Below are 24,736 nucleotides of genomic sequence, written 5' to 3'. Positions count from 1 at the left end.
CATCTTCTTGTTCAGGAGAAAAATATATCCTTGAAGCTAGATTATTAGTTAATTCGTTAATGCGCTCGGGGTATTCAAAAATTTTCTTTATCCAATCAAATTCAGAAGGGGCGACAGACACCTCTATAGACTCGACGAACTATCTTGACTTAATAGGAAAGAATAAACTCAATTTAAAGAAAACATGACCTTGCTGGAAAAAAGGACTCGAGCTAACCCAATTGACTCACGAAAACTCAAGACAAGTACCCACATGAGTTTGATTAGGACTGAGGACTGAGATATTGCTTACAACCGGTAGGATTGAAGCACTATAATCTTCAAAGAACAACTGGACGATGTTGAGAAATTTTGAGGTCATTTCTGACTGTTGACTTGATATTGATATTTACTCTAACTGACTGGATTTACAACCCTAACTAGACGATGAACGATTGAGCTTAGATACAATGATAACCCTTAAACCTCATTGAATGTGAATTTAATCAGTTTCAGTGTCACCCCTTTGATAACATTTTAAATGAATCCTGAGATTTTATTGAATTATGTGCACCAATCCATTAACAAATTCATCCATTCAATGATTATTCAGAAGAAAAATAATTATGTTGCACTCTTGAAAATTATTGGAAAATAATATTTTTATTATATAAAAATTTTCACAAATCTGATTATTTTTTCCAACATATTTTGATAATTTTCCAAGGTCCATAAAAATTTTCATGCAAAAATAGATCTTTTGTAAATTATTTTTCCTTCTTTTTCATTTCTTTTGGAAAGCATTTTCTTTTAGAAAATATTTTTCCCGAAAAACATTTCCTTTTGTAAATCATTTTCCTTCTTTGAAAATGGGTTGAAACCCGAATTTAGCGAAGAATTTCATTTTGATTTAAATGGCTCGGCCCATCATGATTGTTGGATCGAGATGGACTGGGTCATTACGAATTATTGCCAAAAATGAATTCTTTATTGAGTCGGTGCACTCATTTTAATTTCCAAAACAAAATTTTGATCCTTGAGGACAATCATACACTTTGATCTCATCATTCACATCACTCACATACATTCATTAATCAACAGGCTCCATTCAATAAACAACCCGGGAACACCCACGATAAGTTCGAGTCGTGACCTACTGGGAAGGTTTCTAGACTCTAAGCTTACTACGTGCAATGCATTTTTATCTGGCCACCCTTGCCCAAGCACACCTATATACCTTTCGATACGTGGTGACTTGGTTTGATATACCGTATAAGTGATAACCTAAAACCTCATTTCACTTCTCTGAAGCCAAAAATAGCCAGTTTGATCTCCAGTTGAGAGGTGGCACACAATGCTGAGCAAGGGCCCACTTAAATATCTCTCGTCTAGAATAGACGTAGTCTATCCCCCTCATACAGTAGGGTACAGCGGGGCAAGATCTTGCTTAAGCACTGGTTTTAACCAAGAAGTGCAATTGATATACTTAGATTATCTTTTACACCTACGGGTACGAGTCAAGAGTTGTAGCTTTCATAAATGGTTTGGCATCCCACGAGGGGACCAACCACGTACTAGTACTACGTTGGCAATCGGGACATGTGACTGTGTGGTTCACAATAGGTAAAAGGCTCAGGTCGCTCCAGTCTGGGTGCATCAATACATCTCTCAAAATCACCTGATTAGACGGTATTGATGCCCCAGTTTGATATACCCTAAGGTACGTGACTGGAGTTGTGGTTTTCATGAATGACGTCGCATCTCCGAAGAGATCGGGCCACGCACAGTGCCACGTTGGCTATATAGGACGTGCAAGTATGCAAAATAGTAAACGTGCATGTGGTGTGTGCAAAACAGGGTGGGGTGTGCCCGGGGCCTTTTTCAAACACATGGGCCCATGGGCCAGATTATGTCATCACATATGGATATCAAATGAATATTGATCAAGAAAATAATATAAAACCTATCACATCGAAATTAAGATGAAAGCAAACACATCACAAATATATCTGTAGAGATCATGGCACATTATATGGGCATATAATACAAATAATAATTAATCTGATCCAACATTAAAAAGGCCCACAAATTTGTTGTCTATGGTATAATCAAGGGTTACTTTTGGGTGATCCAAAATAAATCGAGATTCATATAGATGTTACATTGATGATAGAATGACAATGGTAGAGATGAGCTCACTCTCAAGAACATTAATTGTGCTAACATTAGATAAATTCAGATTTTCTGTGAATTTGAAAAATACAATCCGAACTTACATCGATGATATCTAAGGCTCCCTATAACGAAATCGAGTGAACTCAAGTTCTAAATTAATTTACTCGATGAGATCTACATTTTATTGACAGGTGCCTAGACTTAATTCTCACCAGAATGTTCTGTAAAAACGTTTTAACGTTGCTGTCCCAACCTTCATTCAGAAACAATTCCAAATTTACAGATTGAACTTGCATCGATAATATCTAAGGCTTCTGATAACTAAATTGAGTGAAATCAATTTCTAAATTAATCTACTCGATGAAATCTACGTTTTACTAAGAGGTTCCCAGACTTAATTCTCACTAGAATATTCTGTGAAAACGTTTTAACATTGCTGTCCCAACCTTCATTCAGCAACAATTCTAGATTTACAGATTGAACTTTCGTCGATGATATCTAAGGCTTACGATAATGAAATTGAGTGAACTCAGGTTCTAAATTAATCTACTCGATGAGATCTACGTTTTATTAAAGGTTCCCAGACTTAATTCTCACTAGAATATTCTGTAAAAAAGTTTTAACATTGCTGTCCCAACTTTCATTCAACAACAATTTCAGATTTACAAATTGAACTTACATCGATGATATCTAAGGCTTTCGATAACGAAATTGAGTGAACTCAAGTTCTAAATTAATCTAATCGATGAGATCTATGTTTTATTAATAGGTTCCCAGACTTAATTCTCACTAGAATATTTTGTAAAAATGTTTGAACATTACTGTCCCAACCTTCATCATTCCATCATTTTCATATGTCAATTTGAATCTTTCATTATTTAGGGGTCATAAAAAAGTGATCCTTAATTGAAAAAAAAAAAAGCAATACCCAAAATCATCTACAATCAAGACAAAAAAAAAATTAAACAGAAAAATAAATAAAATAAATCCAACTAAATAATAAAAAAAAACTAGGTCATCTTGGCAATGCTCCCATACTTGGGGTTTTTCAAGTTTGATCCTCAATAGTCCCCAGTGGAGTCGCCACTGAAAGTGCCCTCGATCCGTGGGGTGCGCGGATCCGCTTTTTACCCTTGAGGTTTGGGAGTCGCCACCTAGTTGTTAAGGTCTATGAACCAACTGACTCTAAAAAAAAGTAAACTAATCTACGAAAGAGAAAAAGAGTCTGGGGATCACGTTACGGGGTTGGAAGGTGTTAGGCACCAACCCCGCCCGGCCAAAGTCGGTCTCTACTAACTTCCCAAATAAATCACATTGCTAAAAACCTAGATAAAATTAAAAATAAAAAAAAAATTTGTACCTTTCTGATAGCAAAGATTTTGCTCCCTCAGATCTGACAAAAATAGCTCATTGTACCATACTCCCTTGCTTCGTTCTGTCTCCAGGTTTGATTTCGGATCTCCGAGATCAAGGGATCTCCTTGTTTTTGGATCTGAACTCTTCAAGTTTGTTGCAGATTTTGAGGTGTTTTTGGAGGGCTTTTAGGTGTTTTCTAGGCTAAAATTGAAGGAGAGATGTTAGGTAAGGAGTTGGGGCTCCAAAACTAGGGTTTATGGGAGGTTAGGGGAGCTTCTAGACCTACTTCTCTTAGGGTTTATGATTTTATACGAAAATAGAGTGTGAGTACCTCTATTTATAGATGTTTTTAGGGGTTGATTTGGATAGAGTTAGTATTTAATTAGAGTTCTTTTAATTAGAGTTGTGTTTTAGTTAGACTTGTTTTAGGTAGAATTGTGTTTTAATTAGAATTGTTTTGGGTAGAATTGTTTTTAAGTTAGAACTCTATTAGATTGAGTTATTATTTAATTAGAACTCTATTATGATTTTGACTTTTAGTCTTATTTGATGGACTTTTAATATTTTGACTTTAGTCTTACTTGATTGACTTTTAATATTTTGACTTCAGTCTTGCTTAATTGACTTTAATTTTGACTTTAGTCTCACTTGATTGACTTTAATACCTTGACTTTTTTAGTCTTGCTTGATTTACTTTTAATTTTTGGAGACCCCTCCTCCATTATTTCTTTAATTCTTTGGACCCCCAAATGGAGGGGTCCTTAAAGAAATATCCCACGAACCCTCAACAATTTTACTTGAAAGTCCGATTGATCGATTTTTTTAATTCAAAATTTTAAATTAATTTCATCAATGTTTCACTTTAATTATTTAATATTTTATTTATTAATTTTAAAAATTTTAATTATGAAAATTGTGAAATTACCATTTTGCCCCCGGAGAGGACTTTTCACGTTTTAAGTCGGTTTTTAATGTTCTATGATGTTTTAGAATCGATTTTTCGTAAGGAATTCAATGGAAATATTATTTTGTGTTATTTATGAAATTTTTTGTGTAAAATGGTCGTGAACTTTATGAGGGGCATTTTCGTAATTTTGTTGAATTCTGTTAAAATTGGTGAAATGATTTATTTGGTTCCGATTTGTTATTTTATGTGTTCGAGAGAGTTTTCCTAAGCGTAACGTAGGCTCTAGGGTTGTTTTGATGTTATGGGTATTTTGGTAATCTGATCAATTTTTAGTGATTTTTATCGTGAAGCTTCTTTTTGGGTCTGCAAGATGATGGTTTCTATGTTTCTGGGGTCGTATTTTCCTAGCGTAGCGTGGTTTCTAAGATTTTGTCTGTTTGAGATACCTCATCCGGATTTCTGAAACATTTCTGCTAACAAAATAAAGCAATGGAAATAACATCCATCATTGGGAATCATTGCGATCAGGTTGACGAGTTGATTAATCAGGCGGATGCAAAAATGAGGTGTCTACAGAGATACCTTGCCTCGGAGATCAAAAATCAAATCCGGAGACAGAACGAAGCAAAGGAGTACGGTACAAGGAGTAATTTTTTTCGGATTTGACACTATGTGAAAAAAGCCCATATTTGACAGTCTTTGTCCGTCAAATTTTGAGAAATTTGACGGACCAACTCGTCAAATATGCCTGTCAAATATTTTCTTGTAGAATTTTTTTTTTTACGGCCCTTAACTGTCAAATTATTGAAGGATGAACTTAAAAAAAATATTCTATAGTCTATGACCTTCAAATATGGAGATTTAGCAAACAATAACATCATCTAATTCACTAATCACAACAATTGAAATAGTAATAAAAAAAATAATAAAACAAAGACCATTCATAGAAATCAAAACTTGATCATCCAAGAAACTTAATTTACATTAAATCCAATAAGAAATCAAACACAAAACATATCACTGCAATACCAACTAATTCATAAACAACACTTCCATCTATTTTGGATAGCTTTGAGGACTCCTAGCAGGGTGGTGCAAGAGCTTGAAGTCCTTGTTGATTCAACTGGAGATCCCACTCTAGAATGTACACACCTTGAACCAAGTTGACTGCAACGGATTGTCAGTGGTGTGCACTTTTCCTTCAACCGTCACGACATGGTCACTGCACCATTTACCTGGAAAAGTGTTTTGATGGCTGCTGCTGGTTACTTGAAGTTGAATTGGAAGATGTGATGTTTCCATTATTATCTTGAGGTGGGCCATCACTTTGGTTCTACATCTGAAGGTTCCACCACATGGACAGATCTGTCACTCATTATTATCTTTGTAAATCTCTTCGGTTTTGCATCTTACGATGTTGCAACCAACTTATTTTTTAGCACTTCATTACATTGTGCAAATCAACTTACAGAACTTTTGCATGATTAGGTAATTGACAAAATGAATATTATTAACTGAGATTCAAAGTGTTGCTCCAATATGGACCTGTATAGGTGAAAAAAAATAAATAAAGCCAACAAAACTGCAATTTTAACATAATATAAAGCACACTTGGCAAAAAGTATTAATAAAGCACAGCATACAAACAGAAAAATGAAATGCCATGACGGATAAAATAAAAATCCAGGTAATTTAAGGTTGGGGTCGAGCATGTCAAAGAATAAAATGAAAAATAACCATGGACTAGAAAATGTTAAACAATACTAGAAAGGAAGTAGAGTAACCTTATGTCCAACTTAGAATCCGCAGCCCCAAGCATACAACTGAACCGGCTAGAACAATGCTGCAAATCAAATATAGATGTAAATCAAATATAGATGTTGCCCACCTCACAGCACAGAAGCACACTTCACTTTGTTCCTTGAAATCATCAAGACGATGTGTACTCATTAAGGAGCTGATAGTCTTCAACATAGCCATATTAAATAGGCACAATTGTTCCAAAATTTCTTATTCCTAAATCACATAAATCAAGGGGGAAAAGTAACCAAAAAGAAAGAAATAACAGCATCACTAAATTGCAACAAGGTTTTACCACTTCAAAGTTGTTCAACAAGAGCATCTCTAGATCCTTTAAGATGGCCGTGGGAGCTCCCTAATAATAGATAATAAGTGTTCAGGTACACTGACAGAAAATGACTACATAGAATATCAAGCAACAACAAAAGTCAATAGGATACCAAAAAAAACAAGATAATCATGGGGCTTGAAGCCGGCCCCAAAGTTTTGAGGTAAGGCTTCGACAATTATGAACAAGGGAGCTTGAACCCTCTCTAGTGGAAATAGTTCAAGTACATTCAATATTGCAAACACCCAAGAATGAAGAATGTAAAAGATGACATGTAGTAATAGGAAAATGGTTCAAATGTTATAAAATGCAACAAGTATCATATATTTAACCAGTTTGGATTGCCTGGGCTTGACCCAAATCTCATTCATAGTATATCCAGTCAGGCATGACCCGGACCGGACCTAGCCCTCAAGGCAACAAACTCAGGCCTACAGAAAATTTCATAGCCTAACCCATCTAAAATGATCGAGACTCCGGCCCATTCAGTTTATAAGTTAATGTGTATTTTTTCTGCACATGTACTAAGTAGTAGGTTAGATACAAATTTGCACTCAATTATCATTTTTACATGTTCATTGAAAACACCAAGATTTTTGCTTGTTCCTCTCTGTTTTCTTTGACACTATATCAGAACAATGAACTAAAGTAGTGTGCAACCACTATTAAATTACTAAAGCTATGCTTGATGATACCACACAAAACCAGAAATTCCAAGACTAACGCGAATATGAAGAAAGAGTTGAGAAATTCCAAGCTAGAGTTTCCAAGCTTGCAGTAATCCTAGTTATACACTTCTTCATTGGACTAAACTTCTCAACCACTCAATAAAATCCACTTGACTAAAAGAGGGATAATCGAAGATGGAGTACACTAAGACACATTAAACAAGGAAAGGAAGTGTGCCCAAACCTGAGAAGTGACCTTACAATGAATGAAGACATGATCTACCGACTCACCATCGACTCGACATAGACAACAATAATCAGTTAAGAAAAGACCTTTACGCCTAAGGAGATCAATTATAGGGAGTTTGTTCAAAGCTGCCAACCATAAGAAGAAAGAAACTTCGGATGGGGCCTTAGAAGACCATATGATGGAAGAAGGAAAACACACCTCAAGGTTACCTTCAAGGAGCAAGTAGAGAGAGCTAACCGAGAAGCACCCATCTGAACTAGCTTTCTAGATAATTTCAATCAGCTTCATATTATTGAAGAAAAAGAAGTGTATGAAGAAACTGACTTATGGTAGGCAAATCATGGTGGTGATTGTCATTTTTTATGGGTAAGATGTACTTGAAGCCACAACTTAAAGTTGTTGTCGTTGTTAGTTTTTTTGTTTTATCTTTATTTTATTAAGTATAATGAATTTGTTAAGAGTCTGTCTCTAGGAAAACAAGCAATACAACCTCTTAGGTTGTATTGAACTACAAAAGAAAAAATAACCACCCACCTTGCTTGAGGCAGAAAACTCACATTTAAAAGAGATTTACAAAGAAAACTCACATTTTATTTGATATGTAAGTGAAGAGTATGCCTCATGTGCCTTGCTTGAGGTGCAGCTCAGATGTGTGCCTCCCTCTACCTTGAAAAACCTGCCCTGCCATACCTATACTAAGGCTTTGCTGCTGTGCCTAGCCTTGAGGTGCGCATTCAAGTTTGCTGTCATAGACAGAAATTCGGTTTTCATGAGCCACCAAAATATTTATGGGTTTGTTCAAAAGTTGTGCGAAAAGAGTGAGAAATTCGGAAAATGACCCACCTTACGAATATAATTGAGAATCCCTTGATCTCTAAGCTTGTTATTGTATTGATTGACGACATTAAAAACTAGTGACAACTTACAACATTAATTTAAAACTAGGCTTCTTCTAACAGGGAAACAAGGCAATAAATGGGAAAAAAAACTTACCATCCATGAACCATTCTCCATCAGAAGATATATAAGCTTCTATTATAATAAGGTTTAGATCAGTAAGAATTTGTACAACTTCAAGAAGTATTCCATGCTTGTTTGTACTGTCCACCTTAATCACAAAGTAAATAAAAATATCAAACAAATCAAAAACAAAGGTTAACTGTCCAAGCCCATAAAAATGGAAAGAAAACAAGACTTACTCTTATAACTATAGCAGATAACTATTATTTTGTACCGGATTATGAATAATAGATAGCTATACAAATGCAGAGGATTCTGCTAGAAGGATTTTAAGCCAAAGTAGTTCATGCACTCCATGAGCCAAAGGCCTAAACTCAAATTCTACATTAAATCTTGCAGCCAGTCTATTTTTCACTTCGCTATGTGATATGGTTCCCACCCACAAATGTACAATACCTTGAAGTGGGACACCTATATGACACTAATCCTGGCCAATTTACAACAATATAAGCTTAAACTCACAAGCTACTATGATGAATGTACAATAGCCCGTTTCCTAAGGTGGACTTTAGGTACTGAGAATTCTATATGCAACATCCAAATGTGTTGTAGTCGGAACATAATAAACTGACTTATCACACTGACTGCATATGCAATGTATGGTTTAGTCAGGGAGAAGTAGATAAGGCGACCAACAAGTCTCTGATATTTGTCTTCATCAATGAGGTGTTGACCATTGGCTCCACCAAAAGTATCATAGGGTCTGATCCCATCATATTTATCTCTTGGAGAAGGGTGAGAATAAATTTCAATAGGAAATAAAAATATCATTAGCGAACCTAGCAACTTCAACCCCAAAAATGTAACTCAGCTAACCAAGACCAATTCCTTTGCCAATTGACCTTCTAATTTTCTTATCTCATCTTGTTTGGTCCTAGTTACTACAATGCTGTCGACATAAACAATAACTGTAATTTTATTGTTGCAGTGGTGCTTGATGAAACGAGTGTGGTCAATCTAACTCTGTTTGTAGCCATTATTCACCATAGCATAGTGAAATCTCTCAAACCATGGTCTAAGAGATTGTTTTAAGTCATACAATGTCTTCTCTAGTTTGCATACTTCTCATCCAGTAAAAGAGCACTTGAAACCAAGAAGAGGAAGCAAATGCACTTCTCCCAATTCACCATGCCAAAAAAGGCATTCTTCACATCAAGGAAGACATGTTGCCTTTATTCTCCACTCACACATATTTATTTCATGCATCTTAGAAAATACAAAGGAAGAGAGACTTGTTGTAAAGGGCCATTAGATAAATATTAACTACCCAAAATAACCCTACAAGAACTTTCCTATACCTACGTGTAGCAAAACATTGTTGATCTTCATTTCCACATTTCATATGGCTGTTTATTTCGACATGACCAAATTTTGACATGACAGTAATCTTGGTTTCTAGTTCCACAATATCACCTTCCTTGGCTACAAACTATAAATTATCAATCAAAAACATAAAGCCGTTCAATTCAGAAGCACGCCTATTTTACAAGGGAAAGCAAGGGAATGCAGGATTAAACGATATTATACCTTCTGGATAACTCCAGCTTCAGGACTAGCAACATTGATGGTTACCTGACAGTTAATACAAGTTAAGAATTATATTTATATTTATTCCATAGTGACAGTGGCCATCAATGTTTCATATTTTTACAACATTTAAAAACAAATGTTGTGTTAATTGTAGATACCTTACCAGTTTCAACTTGAGCAATTGGCTCATTAATTCGTACACTGTCACTAGCTTATGTTACCAATATCACAGGATTGAGTTACAAAACAAGATTTTATGTATATTTATGCACATAAACTCGATGACATACACAGACTAACAATTATAATGAGCGTAAGCATTGCAAGATGGTTACAAGGAAAACATATTTTTCAAGAACTTGGCTAGAGTGCCGTCAATAATAGATTCCCCCATGTAAGGGACAACCGCATCAACCAGGTCACTTGCATCTAGGAAACAAAGCATTTTAGATTATTACACTGGTTCCAACCAAAAGAACTTACTCTAATATATCAAAAGAAGAAAAAAATACCAAGGGTAACATGTGAAACATCGTACCATTGTCTGAAGACCTACTCCACATTAGGATGGGATAGACTTTTTGAAGGGATGCAACAACTTCCCTGCATATTCCCCATACAAATTCTGAGCGGAAGGCATGAAGCTAAAAAAATGAAGAATCCACACCCCACAACCTCCCTTCCCCCCATTTTTTTTCCCTTTCTGGTTGAGTTGAGATGAATTTAAATTTCAAAAGCCACAGTTTGGAAGTGTTATAAGTTATAGAAATGAATTGCTATCCTCACAAAATGTGTTCCTTGAAATTATGGGTATTTTAAAAACACTCATTTATCATACATGCTTTCCTACCCGATGTCTCCATGTACATTGCCTTGACTAATGTTCTTTGATCGGCATGGTGATGCAGCCCAAAAATAAGGGCACACGGCAGTCCCAAGTGGCTGGAATTTACAACATAAATAATTTAAGAATAGAACTCCTAGAACTTCTAATTTTAGAATAGGACTCCTAGTTTAACTCAACTACTATTTAGGACTCCTAGTTTAATTCTCGTAATTTGAAGCATACCAAAGAGCTGAACAATGGTAAACTCAGCCCAAATTGGAAGGGAGCATATATTGTAGTCAAAGTAGAAGAAGTAGGAATATATCATCGGAAAACCTCTAACAGATATGCATTACAAATTAAGGTCATGGAAGACTCAAAATCTTTGCAAGTATTTTCAATGAATACTTGTACATCTAATAAAAACAGAGTCACTTGTATATTCTTCTGACTTTTGTCTAATGTGGCATTTCAGAAATGAATAGAAGACTTGGTGTTAAAATCATCAAAAGATGTACAAAAAGTGTGAAAGATTTAAAGTGAAGCTTAAGCATAATAATTGAACTACCTGTATGACTAAATTGGATTTTTTCAAGAACAAATGCTGACTTCCTATAGCAAAAGTCCAATCTACAATCTATATGGCTATGATTTCTCAAGGATCTGACTATCTAATTCAACATTTGGAAACCAATTTCACAGAATCCTCATAGGATCCATCATTAAAACATCAAAATAATACAAAATGAATCACTAAAATAATCGAAGATAGATTTAATCGTAAGATGCACTAGTAAACCAACAAATCATCGTCGAATTTACAGTCGATTCTCTTCAAATCAAGATTTACAGTCGATCATACCTTGAAGAGTGAGATCACCTTAGCAGAAACTCAGCTTCCGATCTAAGACGATTGTGACAGAGATCGAAATCTTAGAGAGTTCAATCTGATTGCGTGAGAGAAATCGAAACCCTAGAGACTTCAAATCCGATTGCGATTGCATCAGAGAGATATGGAAGTGAGAGAGATCTATTGAGGGAGGAGATCGAAAGAGAGATCGATCAAATAGAGTTGGAGATGAGATCTATCGATGGAGAGACTGTGAGAGAGAAAGATGGAGAGGTCGATCGATCAAGAGAATGACTGTGAGAAAGAGATGAAGAGGTTGATCGACCGATCGATCGATGAGAGTGAGAGAGAGATAGAAAGAAAGAGAGTGAAATCGTGTGAGAGATGGGAAACGTGGTCCCAAGGCCGCGGAATTTTAGATTTAAAAATTGACGGGCCAGATCCATCAATTTTTTTGGTTAAAATTCGGGATTTTCACGTAGTGTGAGGGAACAAAGTCTTTGCTATCAGAAAGGTATAATCTTTTTTATTTTTATTTTTTTATTATTATCTAGGTTTTTAGCAATGTAATTTATTTTGGAAGTTAGTAGAGACCGGCTTTGGTCGGGCGGGGTTGGTGCCTAACACCTTCCAACCCCGTAACATGATCCCCGAATTCAATTTTTTCTGTTCTAGATTAGTTCTTTATTTATTTAGAGTCATTGATCGGTTCCTAGACTGTAATAACTAGGTGGCGACTCCCAAACCTCAAGGGTCAAAAGCGGATCCGCGCACCCCGCGGATTGAGGGCGCTTTCAGTGACGACTCCACTGGGGACTTTGAGGATCAAACTTGAAAAACCCCAAGTATGCGAGCATTGCTAAAACGACCTAGATTTTTTTATTTTTTCTGTTTACCTTTGATTTTTTTATTTTTTATTATTTCAATTATTGATTGTGTATTTGAATCATGGATATTCTATTATTGCATATTATCATGTTTTTTGTTATGGTCCAATCGAAAGCCATTCGGAATGACCCGAAAAAATGTGAGATTCTGAAAGGATGGTTTTATTGAAGATGGGGTGATGACGGTTGGGCAATGAATCTTTTTATTATTATTATTATTAATTTTTTTTTTCTTCTCTTAAGAAATATGTGTAGATTTTTTTTTTTTTTTAAAAATGAATTTTTTAGGTGGGTGCGATCTATTTTCCGATAGCATTTTTATTTTGATATGGCAATGATTTTGATTTTTTTTTTTTTTTTTTAAAAGAGAGAAGATTTTTTTTTTAGGCGTGTTGTCCATGGACAGCAAACAAATATAAGGTTTTTTTTAAAAGAAAAAAAAGAGAGCATAATCTGTTTTAGGCATGCTGTCCATGAACAGCAAGCAAACAGAAAATTTTTTTTTTTATAAAAAAAAAACAAAAAAGAGAGGTTTTTTTTAGACGTGCTATCCATGCACAGCAAACAAATTTTTTTTTTTAACCCTCTTAAACAGCAACAATGTTTGGTGTGCCATAAATAAAATCTTTTTTTCTCCTTCACCACTTCATCTTCTTCAATTAGATTTCACCCAACGCCATGATCTTCGACAGAGACCGGCTCAATCCCTCTGGTCGATTGGTGGAGGTCAGGCCGGATCGACTCAGAATTCCACAAAAATCATAGATTTCCCATGATTTAGAGCTTAAAACCGTTGGTTCTTCTTGAAACCAACTTGATTTCCAGCGATTTAATCAAGGGAAAATTAACTTCTTACCTTTCTGTCGAAGAGAATTTCAAGATTCGTCGTTTCGGATTGTTCAAAATTTAGAGATTCGCTTTTCTGTCCATTTTGATTAGAAATAGCTTCGAATTCTTCAAAAAATCAGAGATTTAGAGAAGCTTGAACCTTGGTTTTCATGGCAGCCCCTCCAACAGCTGTCTTCATTCTATTTACCACGGTTCGTTCGATTAAATCATGATTTTTTTTTTATTTATTTGAAATCTATGATCGGCTGATGTGGGGTTTTGTGTTCACCTCTTTCTTGAGTTTTTCATCTTGAGCTGAACTTACTGAAATTTTATCTACGTTTTAAGAAGAACCGTTGCGTTGGAAGGGTCCCTTTTAGATGAGTAGGGCTTTAAACGAATTGAAGGTGGAGAAATTTTGAGAATCATTCTCTAGTGTTTTTTGTTAGCTTTTTTTTTTCTTTTTCTTCTGGGTGTAATCGAAAGCCTTGTTTAATTAATTTAGAGTGCAGAAACTTATAATCTCGAAAAATCCAGCTTATTTGATCGTCATTTAGCTTCTCGTCTTCGATTTACTTTCTAGTTCTTTTCATCACTCTATGAATATGGATTCCATGTAACAACCAATGCAAGTTTCACTGTTTCATATTGCAATTTTTTTAGCCAGAGTTTCTTCGTTAGTGAGTTGAGAATAATTGGTTAAGTAGTAATATATAGACGCCCTGTATTTGCGACTCCAAGGGCTCTCGTGGAACAGCCTATAACATGATTTAATTTTTCATTTTTAGAGGGGTTTTTATCAAAGATAACTTAATGCTTGCACCATGCATGGGAGGTGCCCACCTTGAGAATCTGTACAGAACCTAAATTTTAGATGAGCAACCTTTTTTAGACGAACTAATGGATCAAAGCTGACCATTCATGGGTACCTGCACAGAATCTAAATTTCTAGATGGGCAACTATTTTTGATGAAGTTATGGATAAAAGTTGTTTTTTTCAATTTTAATATTTGAATCCCATAATCTTAATCCAGTTTCTATGATTATTATTATTATTTACTGCTTTGGCTATTTGGAATCCAAGTTCAGCTGGTTTACTTTATCCTCTATTTTAGATGAGTTGGGCTTTAAACGAATTAAAGGTAGAACCTGGGTTGGGAATTTGCGTCAGAAGTTTGAAGCTATGTGTGTGTGGAGGTAAAGACAGTTGGCATTAATGTTAAAAAAATGTGTGAAGATGTTGTGGCAATGGGATATATGTGTTACAAACATAAGAGATCATTGGGTTCGTTCTAGCAGTAGATAGGTAGGGATAACCGGTTTGTTATGGATTAGTATGGACTTGCCATATTTTGAAAGTCAAAACAGGCCTCTCATCTTGAGTCTTAAAAGCATCTAAGGGTTCGTTGTGTTGGAACTTGTTGATATGGCATGAAAACAGAGAGAACGAGAGAAAAGGAAAAAATTCTATTGCCATACCAATTGTTACTGATATAACATCAGCTGGGTGAAGTTTTTTTTTTTTTTTATTGATTTACGTGGAATTTTTTTTTACGTGGGCAGCGCTTTGAATTCAGTAAAAAAAATTTGCAATAAAATTCATGGACCTTAAGTGAATATGATTGACTCACTAACTTAGTTGGAGTTAATTTTACTAATGATCTTCGAGCTCATGTTGAACATGATTTAAGAAACAAATTCTTTCTTCCTTCAATGCAGTTATTTGTCACCAAATTCTTTTCATTTTTCAATGTGATTTCATAGCCGCCTATTTTAAACCTTGGATCTAAGTATTATCTTTTAAAATTATAACCTTATTCTTAGGTCAAAACTCTTTTTCATCAAATCTAAAAAAGCTATGAAATCGGATTATCAATAAGGTGCATATTGGCGAGTTGACCCTTAGCAAAATTTGAAGTCCTATTGCACTAGTCGTGAAAGCTTCGCTTTCACCCTAGGTTTGTTGGGTGACAAACTTCATAAAGTAACATAATTTTTAGATAGGCCTGCTAGGTAAATCCTAAACAAAAAAATCGATTTTATATGCCTGTCTCAATAATTGATTAATGATTGATATTGTTTTTTTTTCACTATCTTGATTGGTTGGTCATCATTCTTTTTTGGCACTACCTTGATTGATTGCCTATTGGATATGCCATGACCCTGATTGACATATATTTTGATGTGCATGCCTTAATCTTGATCGTGATGCTTTGTATATTTATGTTGTATGATCACATTTTCTAATATCCATATTTTGATGGTTTAATTGGACCCATGGGCCCATTTGTTTGAAAAAGGCCCCGAGCACACCCCACCCTGTTTTGCACACACCACAAGCACGTTTACTGTTTTACCTACTTGCACGTCCCATATAGCCAACGTGGCACTAGTGCGTGGCCCGGTCTCTTCGGAGATGCGAAGTCATTCATGAAAACCACAACTCCAGTCACGTACCTTAGGGTATATCAAACTGGGGCATCAATACTGTCTGATCAGATGATTCTGAGAAGTATATTGATGTACCCAGGTTGGAGTAACCTGAGCCTTTGACCTATTGTGAACCACACAGTCACATGTCCCGATTGCCAATGTAGTACTAGTATGTGGTCGGTCCCCTCGTGGGATGCCAAACCATTTATGAAAGCTACAACTCTTGACTCATACCCGTAAGTATAAAAGATAATCTAAGTATATCAATTGCACTTCTTGGTCAAAACCAGTGCCTAAGCAAGATCTTGCCCTGTTGTACCCTACTGTACGAGAGGGATAGACTACGTCTATTCTAGACGAGAGGTATTTAAGTGGGCCCTTGCTCAGCATCGTACGCCACTTCTCAACTGGAGATCAAACTGGCTGTTTTTGGCTTCAGAAAGTGAGTTGAGGTTTTAGATTATCACCTATACGGTATATCAAACCAAATCACCACGTATCGAAAGGTATATAGGTGTGCTTGGGTAAGGGTGGCCAGATAAAAATGCATTGCACGTAGTAAGCTTAGAGTCTAGCAACCTTCCCTATAGGTCACGACTCGAACTTATCGTGGGTGTTCCCGGGTTGTTTATTGAATGGAACCTTTTGATTGATGAATGTATGTGAATGATGAGATCAGAGTGTATGATTGTCCTTAAGGATTAAAAATGTTGTTTTTGAAAATTAAAATGGGTGCACCGACCTAATAAAGAATCCATTTTTTTTACAATAATGACCCAGTCCATCCTGATCCAACAATCATGGTGGGCCGGGCCATTTAAATTGAAATAGAAATCAAATTTTCAAAGAAGAAAAATGGTTTACAAAGCAAAAATGTTTTTCAAGAAAAAATATTTTCCAGAAAAGATTTTCCAAAAGAATAAGATTTTCCAAAAGGAAATGCTTTCCAAAAAGAAAAAGTTTTCTAAAAGAAAATGTTTTCTAAAAAAGAAGAGGAAGAAAAATATTTTTCAAAAAAAAAAATTGATTTACAAAAGGTCTATTTTTGCATGAAAAATTATTGAAATATGTTTGTTGGAAGTTGTTATTCAATGAAAACATTATTTGTCAATATTTTTCAAGAGTGCAGTAAAATTATTTTCCTTCTGAATAATCATTACATGGATAAATTGTTTAATGGATTGGTGCACAGAATTCAATAAAATCTCAGGATTCATTTAAAACGTTATCAAGGGGGTGACACTGAAATTGATTAAATTCACCTTCAAAGAGGTTTAAGGGTTATCATTGTACCTAAGCTCAATCGTTCATCGTCTTATAAGTCTGGTCAGTTAGAACAAACGTCAATATCAGGTCAACAGTCAGAAATGACCTCAGAATTTTTCAACATCGCTCAGTTATTCCCTGAAGATCATAGTACTTCAATCCTACCGGTTATAAGCAATATCTTAGTCCTTAGTCCTAATCAAATTCGTGTGGATACTTGTCTTGAGTTTTTATGAGTCATTTGGGTTAGCTCGAGTCCTTTTTTTTCAGCAAGGTCATGTCTTCCTTGGATTGAGTCTACTTTTTTCCTATTGAGTCAAGTTAGTTCATCGAATCTATAGAGGTGTCTGTCACCCCATCTGAAATTGATCGGATAAACGAAATTTTTGAATACCTCGAGCGCATTAACGAATTAACTAATAATCTAGCTTCAATGATATATTTTTCTCTTGAACAAGAAGATAAAAATCGGGCTTAAGAAAGCAAAGGTCATTGACCTTGGAACATAAATTAATACCTAAAGAGATTCAAATAAAAACCATCCTATCCTTAGAGGAACACAAGAGGATAATGAATTTTCTCAGAAATTTCAAAGACTTGTTCACGTGGGCCTATGAGGATATGTTAGGTACAAGCTTGGGTGTTGTCTGACACGGATTAGATATTGAATTGATAAAAATAAGATCAAAGAAGATCTTACAAAATGTATCAGTGCTAGACTTCTCAACATGGTAGAGCTCCTAGAATAGATTACCATTATCAGATTATAAAACAGTTGAAGCAATATTGATATCTGATAATGGGTCGTACATCAAAGCTTAGGTTATCACTCTGTGTTCAAAGTTCGAAATTCGACATCACATTATCTCCCTACCGTCCTCAGATTAATGGAAATATTGAAACAGCCAATAAAATATCTCAAAACAATCATCAAGAAAATGTGTAAATCACACCAGGATTAGTTAGAGAAGTTACCATTCACACTAGGGACACATCATACTTCAACATAGTCTTCCACTGGAGATATTCTCTACTTTCTAATGTATGATATGAAAACAATCTTACTAGTTGAAATGGGAATCACGTATCTCAAGGCCTTCAAGAAAAGTTAATTACTAGAAGAAGATTGGGTTCGTTAACGGTATGAAGAATTAAACTTGATCAGAGAAAAACGACTAAGAGCTTTGTACCACTGGCAAGCTTATCAAAGAAGAATCGCCTGTGCGTTTGACAAAAAGATCAAGGCCCGTCACTTACATGTCAAGGATTTCGTACTCAAAGAAAATCGGGCACCTATCTTTGACCCTTGAGGGAAGTTCAAACCAAATTGGGGGGTCCGTTCATCGTTAAGAAAATATTACTAGGAAAAGCTGTCAGGCTTCAAAATCATGATGGAATCGAATTACTAGAACCAACCAACCTGGACCAAATCAAACGGTACCACATTTAAGGAGGCTATCTTTGGCCAAATCAATCCTTATATTACCCAGTTACCCAATTCAACATATCCTTTCTCAACCCCTTTGCAGTCATTTCAAAAATAAAAATTATACCTTTTTCTTTCTCAGCCCGATCACCTAACCTAGGGGAGGGAAGATTCGAACTACGTTTTGGTCTGATCCCAAAATTCTGGGGTACGTAGGCAACCTGAGAAGTTACTTCAGGCCCGACCACATCAAAAAAAAAATCTATTTCCCTATACAATAAAAAATTCAAAAGAAAAGAAAAATATCTTCAAAATGGAGAAGAAAATTTAAGGCAAAATAAAAGAAATGCCACACAAGGGGCATTCGGGTTTTGAGCCTCAAAATCCCTTTCTTTTTAAACCCAGTCCTAAGCTTACCTATAAAAGTCCTCCTAAGTACCGTATGAAAAGTCAAGGAAGATAGCAAAGCATAATCAGACAATAACTCTAGAAGTTCAGACAGGAAGAAAAGAAAAAGAAGAAAAAAAGCCTGCTAAGTTGAAAATCCGAAAAGGGCGACTTAGGCAAAAATTAAGGCAAGCTCGCAAGGTTGAAAATCGGAAAGGACAACTTTAGCAACAATCAGAGCCAAGAAAAAAAAAAGAAAAAGCTCAGTAGATCGAAAACCTGAAAAGGCGATCTAGGCAAAAGCTAGAGCAAGCTCGATAGATTGAATACCTGAAAAGGCGATCTAGGCAAAAATTAGAGCAATAAAGAAAAACAAAAGAAAATCCCAAGCTGAGAGAGGTCCGAGCTGAAATATTAGAAGTCCGAATAATCAAGTTCAATACTTCGCTTAAACCACGCATAGACTCAGAAGCCACAAGTATCTTATCTACGATCGATCTGAAAATTTTTACTTCCCCAAGTGAACCAAGGGAGATAATGGTGAATTCTATGATGAGTCTCGAAAGGAAATAATTTTGTACTCTTGAGCCTGACTCAAAACCTTCAATAAAATTAATCAAAATTAAAAGTTGAGTCTTTATTGCGCTTGTGGTAATCAATTATTTCAAACCTTCATACAAGGGACATTTTCTTTCTTCTTTAATGTAACTTTTCCCCCTTATACTAGGGGCATTTTTTTATAATGTGTTCAATTATTTTCAAGGCCATGTTCATTGTCAAACTAGGGTCATTTTGTTTTTGAGCAATTTTAATCCTAAAAGATAATGGGAACCCCAAACTTAAGGTTACCCTCTTGATAACAATTTTTCGAAAAACCTTTGAGGTTCAAAAGAAATCAAAACTCAGGTTTTAAATTCATAAAACTTTTTGAATAAAATCTTGAGGTTCAAACCAAAGCACTTCGGATCTCACATTTGATTGTGCCCAGAGATTAACTAATAATTCATTTACCTAAAGTAGGAGATATGACATTCTTTCCAAGATTCTTTTCCAGATCCGATCATTCTTGGATTCAATCATTTCTCTTCCAGATTCATTATCTTCCAGATTTATTTATTCTCCGATTCATTTTAATCAGTCTTCTCCAAATTCATTCATTCTTTCCCAAAATTCCTTCATTCCTCTGCCAGTTTTGCTCAGTTACCGCCAAGGGTTATCTTGGATTTTGCTCAGTTGCCGCCAAGGGTTAACTTGGATTTTGCTCAGTTGCCGCCAAGGGTTATCTTGGATTTTGCTCAGTTCCCGCCAAGGATTATCTTAGATTTTGCTCAGTTGTCGCCAAGGGTTATCTTGGATTTTGCTCAGTTTCCGCCAAGGGTTATCTTGGATTTTGCTCAGATGCCGCCAAGGGTTATCTTGGATTTTGCTCAGTTGCCGCCAAGGGTTATCTTGGATTTTACTCAGTTACCGCCAAGGGTTAACTTGGATTTTGCTCAGATGTCGCCAAGGGTTATCTTGGATTTTGCTCAGTTTCCGCCAAGGGTTATCTTGGATTTTGCTCAATTGCCGCCAAGGGTTAACTTGGATTTTGCTCAGTTGTCGCCAAGGATTATCTTGGATTTTGCTCAGTTGCTGCCAAGGGTTGTCTTGGATTTTGCTCAGATGCCGCCAAGGGTTATCTTAGATTTTGCTCAGTTATCGCCGAGGGTTTTCTTGGAATTATGCTCAGATATGCCCAGTTTATGCTCAGTCTATGCTCAGTTTATATTCAGGTTATGCTCAAATTATACTCAGATTTTACTCAGTTTCACACAGTGCACACACTTGCACATTTGCACTTTTTAGTCAGGGAGAATTCTTAAAATTCAAGGATCTGACACTGTCGATGAGAGTTTGCACTCAAGGACCTGACAATTTTTTAGTTTGGGGAGAGCTTTACCCTCAAGGATTCGAACACCTTGACGAATTGCTAAATCAGGTTGCAAAATGAATTGTTACTAGCTTTGGCATTCGGATATCGCACTATCTACCAAAATAGATTTGCTATCTAGTTTGCTTCAACCCTCTGCCAAAGAGGGCCATCTGTAGACACTCCATTTTTGCATCCGCCTGATTCATCAACTCGTCAACCCGATCGCAATGATTCCCAATGATGGATGTTATCCAATGTTTTATTTTGATACCAGATATGTTTCAGAAATCCAGATGAGGTATCTCGAACTGATAAAACTGTAGAAATCCCGCTACGCTAGGAAAATACGATCCCAGAAACATAGAAATCATCGTCTTGCAGACCAAAAAGAAGCTTCACGATAAAAATCAATAAAAATTAATCAAATTACCAAAATACCCCTAACCTCAAAATCACCCTAGAGCCTACATTACGCTTAGGAAAACTCTCTCAAACACATAAAACAACAAATCGAAACCAAATAAATCATTTCACCAATTTTAATAGAATTCGATAAAATTACGAAAATGCCCTTCATAAAGTTCACGACCATTTCACACAAAAAATTTCATAAATGACACAAACCAATATTTCCATTGAATTCCTTACGAAAAATCGATTCTAAAACATCCTGGAACATAAAAAACCGACTTAAAACGTGAAAAGTCCTCTCCGGGGGTAAAACGGTAATTTCACAATTTTCATAATTAAAAATTTTGAAATTAATAAATAAAACATTAAATAATTAAAGTGAAACATTAATGAAATTAATTAAAAATTTTGAATTAAAAAAATCGATCACTCGGGCTTTCAAGTAAAATTGTTGAGGGTTCGTGAGATATTTCTTTAAGGACCCCTCCATTTGGGGGTCCAAAGAATTACAGATATAATAGAGGGGGGTTTCTTCAAAAATTAAAGTTAATCATGCAAGACTAAGGTCAAGGTATTAAAGTCATTCAAGTGAGACTAAAGTCAAAATTAAAGTCAATTAAGCAAGACTAAAGTTAAGATATTAAAAGTCAATCAATTAAGACTAAAGTCAAAATATTAAAAGTCAATCAAATAAGACCAAAAGTCAAAATCATAATAGAGTTTTAATTAAATAATAACTCTATCTAATAGAGTTCTAACTAAAATACAACTCCACCTAAAATAATTCTAATTAAAATACAACTCTACCTAAAATAATTTTAACTAAAACACAACTCTAATTAAAAGAACTCTAATTAAACACTAACTCTATCAAAATCAACCCCTAAAAAAATTGATAAATAGAGGTCCTCACACCCTATTTTCGGATCAAATCATAAACCCTAAGAAAAGTGGGTCTAAAAGCCCCCCTAGCCTACCATAAACCTTAGTTTTGGAGTCCAAACTCCTTACCTAACATCCCTCCTTCGATTTTAGCCTAAAGAACATCTAAAAACCCTTCAAAAACACCCCAAAACCCATAACAAACTTGAAGAATCCAGATCGAAAAAAGGAGATACCTTGCCTCGGAGATCAGAAATCAAATCCGGAGACAGAACGAAGCAAGGGAGTACGGTACAAGGAGTAATTTTTGTCGGATCTGAGGGAACAAAGTCTTTGCTATCGAAAATGTATAATTTTTTTTTTTAATTTTTTTTTATTATCTGGATTTTTAGCAATGTAATTTATTTGGGAAGTTAGTAGAGACTAGCTTTGGCCGGGCGGGGTTGGTGCTTAACACCTTATAACCCCGTAACATGATCCCCGAATTCAATTTTTTCTGTTCTAGATTAGTTCTTTATCTATTTAGAGTCATTGATCGGTTCCTAGACCGTAACAACTAGGTGGCGACTCCCAAACCTCAAGGGTCAAAAGCGGATTCGCGCACCTCGCGGATTGAGGGCGCTTTCACTGGTGTAACATTGAATTGACATCGTTTGGGACATTGGTGCACACAACCATACAAGGGCGGATTTAGAGTGGGTGGGGAGAGGGGGAGGGGGGCAGTTGCCCCCACAAGAGTTTTCAAATTCTATGGATTAATGTATTATTGAAATAGATTTTAGTGGCGGATAAAGAAATCTGCCACTATTGTCCTTACAAATTTTTTTTCCTCTTAGTTGCCCTCACAACTATTTTTTTTTCTCTTAACTATCCTCACAAATATTTTTCTACTCTTGGTTGTCCCCGCATGAGCAAACTCCTAGCTCCGCCCCTACAACCATAAATGCTTCTTATTGATGAAAAGCATCTATGGTTCTATAGAGACATCCAAATCAGCAATGTCTAAAATGATGTCAATTTCAATGTTAATTCAGCATTTTCCTATTTGAGTCTATTATAAAACAATACTCTAATCTGCTCCACATCAAAGCCTAACCCATTCACCACCTTAATTTTTGTTAAGAAATTGTCATGTGTATGATAGAACATTTTGAGTCGTAATGAATGCATGAGGTTGGGTACGCAGCTGACGTGGCAAGAACCCAAATTCATAGATCTTTTTCATTAGGATGCACATGAAAAAGATATGCAATTCTGTGCCCTTGCCACATCAGCCGCATACCCAAACTGCGTGCATTCATCATTTATCTTAATTATCTCCCCCACAGAAATTAGAAGTCAACTCTCTTTTCGACATTTTCTTGACCCGATCAAATGCTAAAATTCATTTTCCCAAAAAATTAAATTTCCGAAGGCATTTCCTCCAAGGATTTCATATCCCCTTTCAAAAGGAGTTCCCTGAAATCATTCGTACATTTCTTTCAAGATCAAACATGACATTTTGCAATTGTCGGACTACTTCAGGATCTATTTCAATTATTGTCTTATCTCAGTCCTTGATGGACACTCGCTGCTGTAAACGACACCTCGCACTAGAATTTTACTCATCAAAGGCCATAGGGCCCGCAACAAGTTTTTGGGACTAGAAAAATTAGATAGAATTAGAAATCATGGGGCAGGGGCTCCCAAAGATGGTAAAACTTTTGGGTGTTCATGAATTTGCAAACTTTTGATCTTAGTTTTCGTGCGAACCCATCTCTCTAAGACTGTCAATTTGGTCCACTACATTGGCCCAACTCACCTGAAAAAACATCATTTAGGGCCTTAATCTTGAACCCGAACTCAAAAAATTTCAGCCCATTAAATCGTTGCCCAGGAAATAACAATTCCCAATCCAACCAAGACCGATTCTATATATAGAAACAATTTAATTAGATGTTGACGTGGGTTTTGGTGCAAAGTGTTATCAAATGAATCATCATGACACATGAATTTAATATTTTTATAAGACTCAAAAATCAATTGAAACTCAACCAAACTTGGCCCAAATCTGCCCAATGACAACCCTATATATGTGTCAAAGTCAAACAAATGAACGAAAAGTACCATTAAAAAATTAAGAAGTTCAAGATTAAAGATCAACACAATTTACCTATTACCAAAACTATGATACCATATTTTTATGATCGATAGTAGGGCTGTCAATGGGTCGGATCAGATCTGAAATTTGATCTTATGACTTTGGGTCTGGATCGAGGATTTGGATTCCAATAAGGATTTGATCCTAAAAAATTTGAGAAAGTATATAATTATATTACATATTTTGTTTAAATATATGGCATTTATCTAGATTTAATACATCAAATCAGGTTTGCCTGATCTGGATCCTATTATTATATAGTTCGAACCTGGATCCTAAGATTAAGATTTAATATAAACCCAACCAGATAAGATTCTGAAGTGATGCATCTCAGATCAGTTCCAAGTGTGTTCCGATTCGTATTGGATTGGTACAAAATCGACTTGGATCCAATCTAGACCTGATCCTTTGACAGCCCAAATAGTATATTTAGGGTAACTGCTATCATGGTTGTTAATGTGCTATTTACTAAAGA

General features: G+C 35.6%; 2 long non-coding RNA genes across 5 annotated transcripts; both read right to left on the bottom strand.

The window, feature by feature from the left end:
* Window positions 1-6,278: 6,278 nt before the first annotated feature.
* LOC147400390 (uncharacterized) lies at window positions 6,279-8,883 on the bottom strand. Of its 4 annotated transcripts, XR_015179319.1 has the most exons (5): window positions 8,457-8,701; window positions 8,307-8,374; window positions 8,051-8,206; window positions 6,513-6,572; window positions 6,279-6,337 (listed from the first exon to the last, which is right to left on the bottom strand). It is a non-coding gene; the product is annotated as an uncharacterized LOC147400390 (long non-coding RNA). The 4 variants fall into 4 exon arrangements; XR_015179320.1 differs by having other exon boundaries at window positions 6,285-6,433; window positions 6,513-8,206; window positions 8,457-8,883; XR_015179321.1 differs by having other exon boundaries at window positions 6,285-6,616.
* Window positions 8,884-9,842: 959 nt separating this feature from the next.
* Window positions 9,843-12,054, bottom strand: LOC147400389 (uncharacterized). Its single transcript, XR_015178998.1, has 4 exons — window positions 11,702-12,054; window positions 10,552-10,616; window positions 10,011-10,055; window positions 9,843-9,912 (listed from the first exon to the last, which is right to left on the bottom strand). It is a non-coding gene; the product is annotated as an uncharacterized LOC147400389 (long non-coding RNA).
* Window positions 12,055-24,736: the final 12,682 nt, after the last annotated feature.

This window comes from Akebia trifoliata, chromosome 6, assembly GCF_017979445.1.
Source record: "Akebia trifoliata isolate Shusen 1 chromosome 6, ASM1797944v1, whole genome shotgun sequence".
Taxonomy (NCBI): Eukaryota; Viridiplantae; Streptophyta; class Magnoliopsida; order Ranunculales; family Lardizabalaceae; genus Akebia; species Akebia trifoliata.
The sequence above is the reverse complement of the archived record's forward strand: the minus strand, read 5'-3'. Positions and strand labels throughout refer to the sequence as shown.